Source organism: Sinocyclocheilus grahami, unplaced genomic scaffold (assembly GCF_001515645.1).
Source record: "Sinocyclocheilus grahami isolate Dianchi unplaced genomic scaffold, SAMN03320097.WGS_v1.1 scaffold370.1, whole genome shotgun sequence".
Lineage (NCBI taxonomy): Eukaryota > Metazoa > Chordata > Actinopteri > Cypriniformes > Cyprinidae > Sinocyclocheilus > Sinocyclocheilus grahami.
Genome location: NW_015505549.1, coordinates 407,336 through 416,575, shown reverse-complemented (window position 1 = coordinate 416,575; position 9,240 = coordinate 407,336). Strand labels below are relative to the sequence as shown.

Below are 9,240 nucleotides of genomic sequence, written 5' to 3'. Positions count from 1 at the left end.
TTTGGACAGACAACAATAAATAAGACTCACAGAACATAAATCGTGACCGACACACACAGAGAGCTTCGCTGAATGACAGAAAGCAAGTGCCGGCGGCACCTCACGTGCTTTTAAAGCTTCCTGGTCATGACGTCACCCGCCGCGCACGTCTCGCCCATCGTTCGACTGATTACACATATGATTCAGAGCTTGGTATCGCTGAAGGCGTTCCCCTAGCGTTTTCCGACGCAGCTCGAGTTCCCAAAGGGGAACTAAGAAGAAATATGTTATTTCAACAAAAAACATCAAATATGAAGTGTCATGCAGGGAATTCTGGGAGTGTCAATTTACGGTTTTACGGTAATTTTCACTTTAAATTATACAATTACTTTTTCTTTTTCACTTCCAAAAAACGTATTTTTAACAGTATTTTACTGTAAAATTATATTAAATGTAATTACATTTATTCACCGTATATAGTATGGAAACTTACTGTTAACCAGCTAACAGGTTTTTACTGTAGCATTTTTACAGTCTTTTACTGTTAAAATCACATGTAATGTATTTTTTACAGTGTACCAGTTTTATTGGGAAGGCTGTTTTTATTTGCTATTCCAGAGCAAATTATCCAAATGTACCAATTTTACAATGTAAAATGTAGTGAATTAAGTTAAAAATCAATTCCTGGGCTATACAGTTTTTCCACAGAGGACACGGGACGAACTAAATTGTCATAGTGACAGTTATGTCATTAAAGGAAATCACTTGTATGTGAAGATATCAAGCTATTGCTCAAGCTGAATACAAAAAAGATAGAAACCTTTTGACTGACTCTGACGAGAATTAACACACGGTTGCAACAGTTTACGGTTTATCCGTCTTCTTCAAGCCATCTTGGGTATTTTTCTTAAGGATAATGAATATTTATCACGCAATGCTAATCCCCATAGCCTTTATTACTGTGTAGAATACTACAAAATAATTAATTCAGTGATGAGAAGCCACTCTACTGTAGTTCACAGAAGGAAGTTGTTTCAAACACTTTATTGATGCAGGTTTGGAGTAAAAATATGTTATTCTGATATATTGTTGTACTTGATGCTGTATAACAAACTAGTGATGGTAGAAATTAATCTTTTCGAAGCTTTGAATCAAATGAACCAGCTGCTTCACAAAATGATTAACTATTTCAAAGTGCTTATTAAAACACAAGCAGGTCACCTACTGGTCAAAACTGTGTAAATGCACCAAACTCCCACCAAAACATGCACAGAAACAGCTTTTACAAACCCATTGCAGCTGCGTTATTGAAATTATGTTCAAATCCATAAATACCGGTTCAATGATGGTGATCAGTGATTCATAAATCAGGCATTCTTTTGGTCAACCATAGCATACCATTTAAATCCAAATTTGTATTTGCCGCTTACATAACCATACATGTTGTCTGTACTGTAATACCCACATAGTACTACCATTGTTTTTGTTATGTTCTTTTTGATTCATTTTAGTTCCGTTTCAATTTACTGGAAAAACAATATGATCTCTGAACAAGTTCCAGGAACTGAATTGTTTATGCAGTAGAAAAACACCTATCATTATCTAAGCAGGAGCCATCTATGGTTATTGTTATATGTTATTATTACAAATGCCTCAGTTAAACCGAAGTCCCTTTCACTTGGCTCATCGGTCATTCAATGCTCAATTCATCACTGATTGACAAATTGAACAATGTGTTTGCTGTCATCGAGAAGGCAGGTTTTGCTAATGTTAACAGTCTTTCTTGCCAATTTAGCGATTAGATTAAGCAACTTCCCCAACCCTTTTGAGACTTTTTTTAATTGCCTAGAGACAAATCTGTCGCCGCAGACTCAGCGTCGGTTGTCATCCACTATGACACACAATACAATAACACAATAAGACAAAATCATTCATTCTTGCATCCTGACGCCCTACGTACGTCAAACAGATTGTGCCAAACTCGGGCTAAAATGGTGTCTGATCCCGGCATAAGTCACACTGTTACAAGCACTTGAATATTATACATGACTTAATGGTTTTTAGGTTTTCTTTAATTTTGATAAACCACTCTTATTGCTTTATTTCAGAAAAACCACCTCCCATAATCGGATGGATTGTAAAAACTGGTAAGTAAATATTATATGATATACAACAATTAATAATTAAAATAATTAATAAATCAGCAGTGCTTCTGTACACTTTCAAGTATTTATTACTGTAATCTATGTACTGTTTCTCTTTTTCTTTTTAGTTTTGTCCTTCATGTTTGCAGGACTGATTGGACTCGTACTCATTACATGCTGTTTCTGGTTTACGAGATCTTGAGAATAGTTTGTTGTTGAAATAAAGGGCAAAAGAAAAATTCTCAAAAAAGTTTATTCTGAGAAAACTTTATTAACCATTTGTCCAGAGATATATTTTGGTTTGATATTTTTTCTAATCAAGTGCATTTTTGTGTCCAAGTATGTTTTAGAGCCACTATCTTTGACCCATCAAATCACAGCATCAGTAAAACTACAAAAGTTAACACAATTTGATGATTTATAAAAAATAAAAAAAGACTTTATAACAGAATTGTCCAAAAGACTTGCAAACTTTAATACTAGATTTGACAAAACAGGAAGAGTTTGTCTCATTGCAGTTTGGATTTACGAGGTAAATGAGAAAATCTTGTGTTATGAACATTGTGATATATTTTGTTTAAGTTCATAAGGATATAATATAGCACATCACAATCCTTTTATGTAAAAGTAAATATCACATCCACAACTTTTGTTTTCTGACTTGCATCTGCTTTAATCAAATATGTCAAAGATGTCTAACATTTTCAATGTTAAGTCTTGTTAGTATAAATATTACAATCCCGTTCAGAATTGCTTGTCAAATCATGTTTTATTTAAAAATTTGTTTGCAATAGTTATTCTAATTCATTAAAGATGTTATTTATTTATTTCATTTTTATTTTTAGATTTTTTTACTTACATTTAAAAAGTTATGTAACAGCAACCTCAGTAATACAGTTATATTTGCAAACTGGCCCAAAAGACTTTTTGGATTAAACTTCTAGCTTTTTCTATGAATATAAAAAATATTTCCATAAATAAACACTGAACTTATATGTCATCCACCCAGAACTGCTTCCGTTTACAACAGTGAGTGCAAGCTAGATTAAAGTGATTATTATGTTTTAAATATGGTTATTTTTCTTACAAAAACGCATCGATTCGCTACAGGAGGACTTTGTTCACCCCCCAGAGCTGCGTGAGACACTTTTTATTATGGATGGGCGCTTTTTATTTATCTTCTTTTGGAATGATGAACTGCAACACCCGCTGACTGCAATGATAGTGCTTGAAAGATCAAAGACAATTTTTAATATAACTCCGACTGGATTCGTCTGAAAGAAGAAAGTCATATACACCTAGGATGACTTGAGGGTGAGTAATTTACGGGCTAATTTTCATTTTTGGGTGAACTGTCCCTTTAAACAGGGTTTTATCCCACACTGAAAATTTCAGAAGTTTAGTTATTTTATAATATTTAATTTGGCATGAGAACCAGTGGTGTTAAGATGGAAATGTGATGACAGAGACTTATCAATTACACTCAGTACATTAATACATACAGGGTTTGCTTTAGAAAATCTTGCACATATACAAAAATAGTTTAATAACAAAAAAAACAAAACTATTGTTTTAGTGGTACAGGAAAAGTTACCTTAATAATAATGTACAAATTTAGAAATAATGTTTAAAATAATGTACAATTTTGTGCTGAAATCGTTAAAATGCATAAAGTTAGTATTCCTCCAGGGGGCGCTTGACATAATAAAACATTGAGAGACTGGAGCCTCAGAGTGAATACAAACTTTGATAAAGGCAAGCAAATACAGATTTACATTTACATTTAGTAATTTAGCAAACGCTTTTATCCAAAGCGACTTACAAATGAGGACAATAAAAGCAGTCAAAACTAACAAAAGAGCAACAATATATAAGTGCAAATGACAAGTCTCGGTTAGCCTAACGCAGTACACGTAGCAAGGTGTATATACTGTATATATATATAAATATATATACACACATACATATATATATTATACACACACACATATACACACACAAACAAAGAAAAACAAGTAGATAGAATAGAAAAAATAGAAAGCTAGTGTTTGTTTGTTGTTGTTTTTAGATAATGATAAAGTATAGATATAGATGAAGTAGAATTAAAATAGAATAGAAAGTGTTAGAGTTAGAGGGTCAAATAAAGGTGGAACAGATGTGTTTTTAGTCGTTTCTTGAAGATGGTTAAGGACTCAGCTGCTGGGATTGAGTTGGGCAGGTCATTCCACCAGGAGGGAACAGTTAGTGAAAAAGTATGTGAAAGTGATTTTGTGCCTCTTTGAGATGACACAATAATACGCCGTTCACTTGCAGAACGCAAGCTTCTAGAGGGCACATAACCCTGAAGTAATGAATTTAGGTAAATGGGTGCAGAGCCAGTGGTGGTTTTGTAGGCATTAATGCCTTGAATTTAATGCGAGCGGCTACTGGTAGCCAGTGCATATTGATGAACAGAGGTGAGACGTGTTCTTTTCGGCTCATTAAAGATTAATCTTGCAGCGGCATTTTGGATTAACATGATCAACATGACAAGTAACAGATGACAAATAGACAGTAGTAAAGTGAGATCTGTGTGTCTTATCTAAGAGAAATATCTAATATTCAGTCAGTAAAAGAGCTTCAGTATTAAAAATGTCTGATCTGTACAATAATAATATTGATATAATAGTTATCTTATATTAACTATAATATATAGGTCATATTTACTAATCTAGAGTGAACAGCGCAATATGTGGTAATCATCAGTATTTATCAAGACAAACACTCACATTTGACACTTTGAGCATTAATTAGAAAATATGTTGCTGTTTGATCTCAGATCATCTTCTAGGTTGGAAATGAACCGCCTAACACATAAAAAGCCACAAAAAATAAATGAAATTAATAAATGATTAAAAAAATAGAAATGAGAAATTTCATCAATCATGTACCTGGTGTGTGAATCTGTGCTTGATCTGGTTCAGCTCTTCTGGATCTGATGTCATAAACCAGAAGAATGACAGTAGCCACGCCCACCAGAGCAGAGAGGACCAATCGGATCACAGCTTCAGTAGAACCACAACAGTGGACAGAGTCTGAGGAATAAAAACACCAAACTGAGAGCAGCTCATTCAATAAACGTTCATATCAAGTACATTTGAAGGACAGGACAAATGATCTCTACTAACAATAGACAGAAACACTGAAAGCTTTTAATGACTGATTTGGTCCTATTATCAGTAGTAAATAACTTCCAGCATGTTCAGTTCTGATGTTAGTGATGGTCAGAGATCCAGTTTGATTGTCCAGCTTCAGTCTGTCTCTGAATCTCCCGTCAAGAGCATCATCATATACAGTGATGCTGTTGGTCGGTTTATAGATTCCAGCTATGAAAGCATTCTCATTCATATATGTCCACTGAATCAGATCGTTATTCATCATTTCAGTAACATCAGAGTTCAGAGTGACTGAATCTCCCTTCTTCACTGATATTTCATCTGCATCATCAAACACACACACAGAACAAACAGAAACAGTTAGTGAAGAATTAATCCTGTTTAACTACTTTATGTAATTGGTTTGAAATTATATTTTCAAATGAATAATAAAAATATAAAACAACAGAACAGACACCAAAGCAAAATAGTGTGTGGGATAAGATCTGGTGATTAAAGGGGAGGTCTAATGCTATTTCATGCATTCTGACTTATTTTCACTGTTAAAGTTGGATTCTCATGCAAAACATGGTCAAAGTTTCAGAAAAACGTGTCTTTTATAAATCTAATAAAACTAAAGATTCTTCGGAGATATGAAGGATGCAATACTACTCTATGAGTACTCAAGATTAATATGAGATTGGCAGAAACTGTGTGTGTTATGTCCCCTTTAAAAAATATAAAACAGGTGGAACAAATATGCAACTCACCATTGACAGAGAGAAAGAACGTTATTCTCATATGGTTGGTCTCTACTGTATAAACTCCATTATGTTGAGTTGTGATGTTTGTGATGGTCAGAGATCCAGATTGTTTGTCCAGCTTCAGTCCGTCTCTGAATCTCCCGTCAAGAACATCATCATCTATAGTGACGATGTCTGCCGTTATATTGATTTTAGCTATTAAAGTATTTCCAACCCAAAACCTCCACTGAATCAGATCACCATTTCTTATTTCAGTAAGACCAGAGTTTAGAGTGACTGAATCTCCCTCCTTCACTAACACGGACTTCTGTCCATCTGCACCAAACAGTCCTGAAGAACAGAGTTTGTCACAGATTAAAGCTTTAGAATCACTCGATGTTGGTTTGATGAAGCTTCACTAAAATACTTGATTTAGATTAGAAGTTAGTAATATTGTGCAGCAAAAGACAAAAGATGATGAATGAAAAGAAAAAAATTGAAATAAAAGAATAAAACTACAGTAGGGACCAAATTGATGTCAGGCCTAAATGCTAAACCTTTATTCAGATTATTTAAAAATTGTTACAGATTTTGTACGTATATTGCATAGTTGTGCTTGGAGTCAATCGCTTTATGATAATGCAATGAAACATGCCAAATAGTGTGGACATAATTTTTGGCAAGGATGTCATAGAAAGAAATTACGAATACATGCAAAAACAAGAGAGAACCAACAAAATATTAATAACAGATTATATTCTAGTCAACGTATGGTTTCTCCCTCTGAGCTTTTGTTTTTCAATGCATTTTTTTCCCATCATAAAATAAAGCCTGTAGCTGTATTGTTTTTTGGGGGGGGTTTTGGCCAAATAATTTTGTCAGATAAATAACTTAACCAAATTTAGTGTTTTTGTTCTTCCCTTATATGATGCAAAATATTTAAAAATGTTCCTCATATTTTGATGGTTTAAATAAATCTTGTACAGTCATTAAAATCAATCCACTCCAGAGATCACTTTTGGCCACAAGCGTAAATAAAAAAAAAGACACTTTTATTTTAATCTTTGTTGTGACACTAAAACATAAGCTGTTGGGTTTTTGAGCTTCATATTTATTTTATTTAATAAATCACTGATAGACCTGACTAGACCTACATTCAAACTTGATCTTAAATGATTTCTGTATGAGAATATCAGTGAATGTTAATCCTCTCTGACTAATTTAACCAGTATTTATTACATGTTCCCAGAACAGAAGCAACTGAAGCCATAAAAAGGAATTTAAACTCACCAACCAGACACCACAAACACAAACAGAACCATAATCTGTGAAACATCTTCAACAGTTTCAGTCCACATATATGAAAAGACAAACTCTTCGGAACTGGTTGAGTAATAAAATGACAGATGAGCTGATGTGAGGCTGATCTAAAGTGATGTGAATCTCAGTCAGTCAAAATGCATGTGAACAACCAGCTTTCACAACATGTTAACTTGACTGCTTTTTGCTCCATTCGGCCTCCACTTCCTGTTGATCAATAGTGTTTCACCAATAGCATCACTATGTGCATGTAAAACAGTTGTCAGTTATATTCTATGAAGAGTAAGAACACTTTATGCAACACAAGTTTGCACAAGAAAGACAAAATTGCAGCAACATGAAATGTAGAAATACAAAAGAAATGCTTGTCTCCACAACACTGCTTGCGTGGTCAACCACTTTCACAAGAAAAACCACACTGGTAAACTAGTTTCCCCATCGCAGGCTTGCTTTCAAAACAGCATGACCAACATTTTCCTGCAGAGAGGTTTAATTTTGACTCACAAACACAGCTACTCACACTACATTCACACAATGAAATCAGTGACCTGTAAATCTGATTCATTCAGTTGAAAATGAGATCAGTTTTGCTGAATTTGGAACATTCGATGAGAATTGTTTGAGTTCATAAAAAGATATGTGCATTTTTGATTGCAGAAACACTTTTTGAAGCACATGCGAGTTTTACCTTGGTCTTTTCTTCCGGAGAAGCTGAGAAGTGTAGAGGCCTGGATCAGTGTTTCCTGAAATTCAAGTTATGATGTGCTTACACAAAATTCTAATATTTTAACTGTTCACTAGGTATATAACACTAACGAGTGCCAGAAAAACATACACTCAAAAGATTAAACAATATTTAGTGCACAATTCAGTGCTCCAATACAAGAAAAGCCTCTGAAGCGCCGAGCACCTCTTTCTGGATGAACGTCAAGAGGAGAAACATTCACAGACTGTGATTATGCGCTTCCACAGTTATCCAAGTTTAAAAATGTATATATTTACATTTTTATAAGAACATTTGTAACACTATACATTGTGTTATAGTACCTTGGCGTTACATTACAAAGAAAAAGCTAATAAACACTGCAGTGAGTACAGCCGTTTCTCTCTTCTGGCTGCCGTATCAATCTCTCTTTTCATCTTTTGGAAAATCGTGGGGGTTTCTTTTGATATTCGAGCAAATGGGAATGCACAAATCATATTCGCTGTAGTCTCCCATTCACCAAGGTATACCAATCTATGACGACTTTGCATGTAAAAAGCGTCCATATGGGAAAGCAAACTCATATTTATGTATATTATTCTGCACATTAATACAAATAGTTATGTTTTTAGCTGTACATTCAATTCAATTCAAATGTGTCACGGTTCATGGGTCCGGACGGTCTTTCTGCGTCTTGTCATGTGGTTGTATGTGCGTACGTCATTCGTTAGTGTTTGCAGCTGGTGCTCAATCAGAGCACGCCAGCTGCAACTCGTTAGCGAGTCCTTTATAGGTCACTCTGTTCAATGTGTGTTTGTCGGTTCGTTATTCTCATGTTCCTGTCTCCCTGTCAGTTCTCTGTTTCCAGTTCTCGCTCAGTCAGGGTACGGACCTTCCGCCTTCTCCTTGGTTTGGTCAACGCAGTGGTTGAGGGGATTTCTCAGTGGAGCTCTGATTCTGACCAGGACCCGAGGATTATCACCTTGTGTCTCCGTTATTGTGATTACTAAATAAACCATACCTTTGCACTCGCACTTGGATCCTGACTCTTCTCTGCCGTGACAGAATGAACCGACCATACTCATGGATCCAGCGAGTGCGGCAGAGCTCAGGGACTTTTTGGCCAAGACTAACATTCGCATGGAGCATCAGGAGGATCAGATGATGGCCACGGGACGGGCCGTCCAGACCCTGGTGAGTCAGCTGTCTGAGCTCAC

At 35.1% G+C, this 9,240-nt stretch overlaps 1 pseudogene; it reads right to left on the bottom strand.

Moving 5' to 3' along the window:
• Positions 1-7,361, bottom strand: part of LOC107549357 (uncharacterized) — a 23,851-nt pseudogene extending 16,490 nt beyond the window's left edge.
• Positions 7,362-9,240: the final 1,879 nt, after the last annotated feature.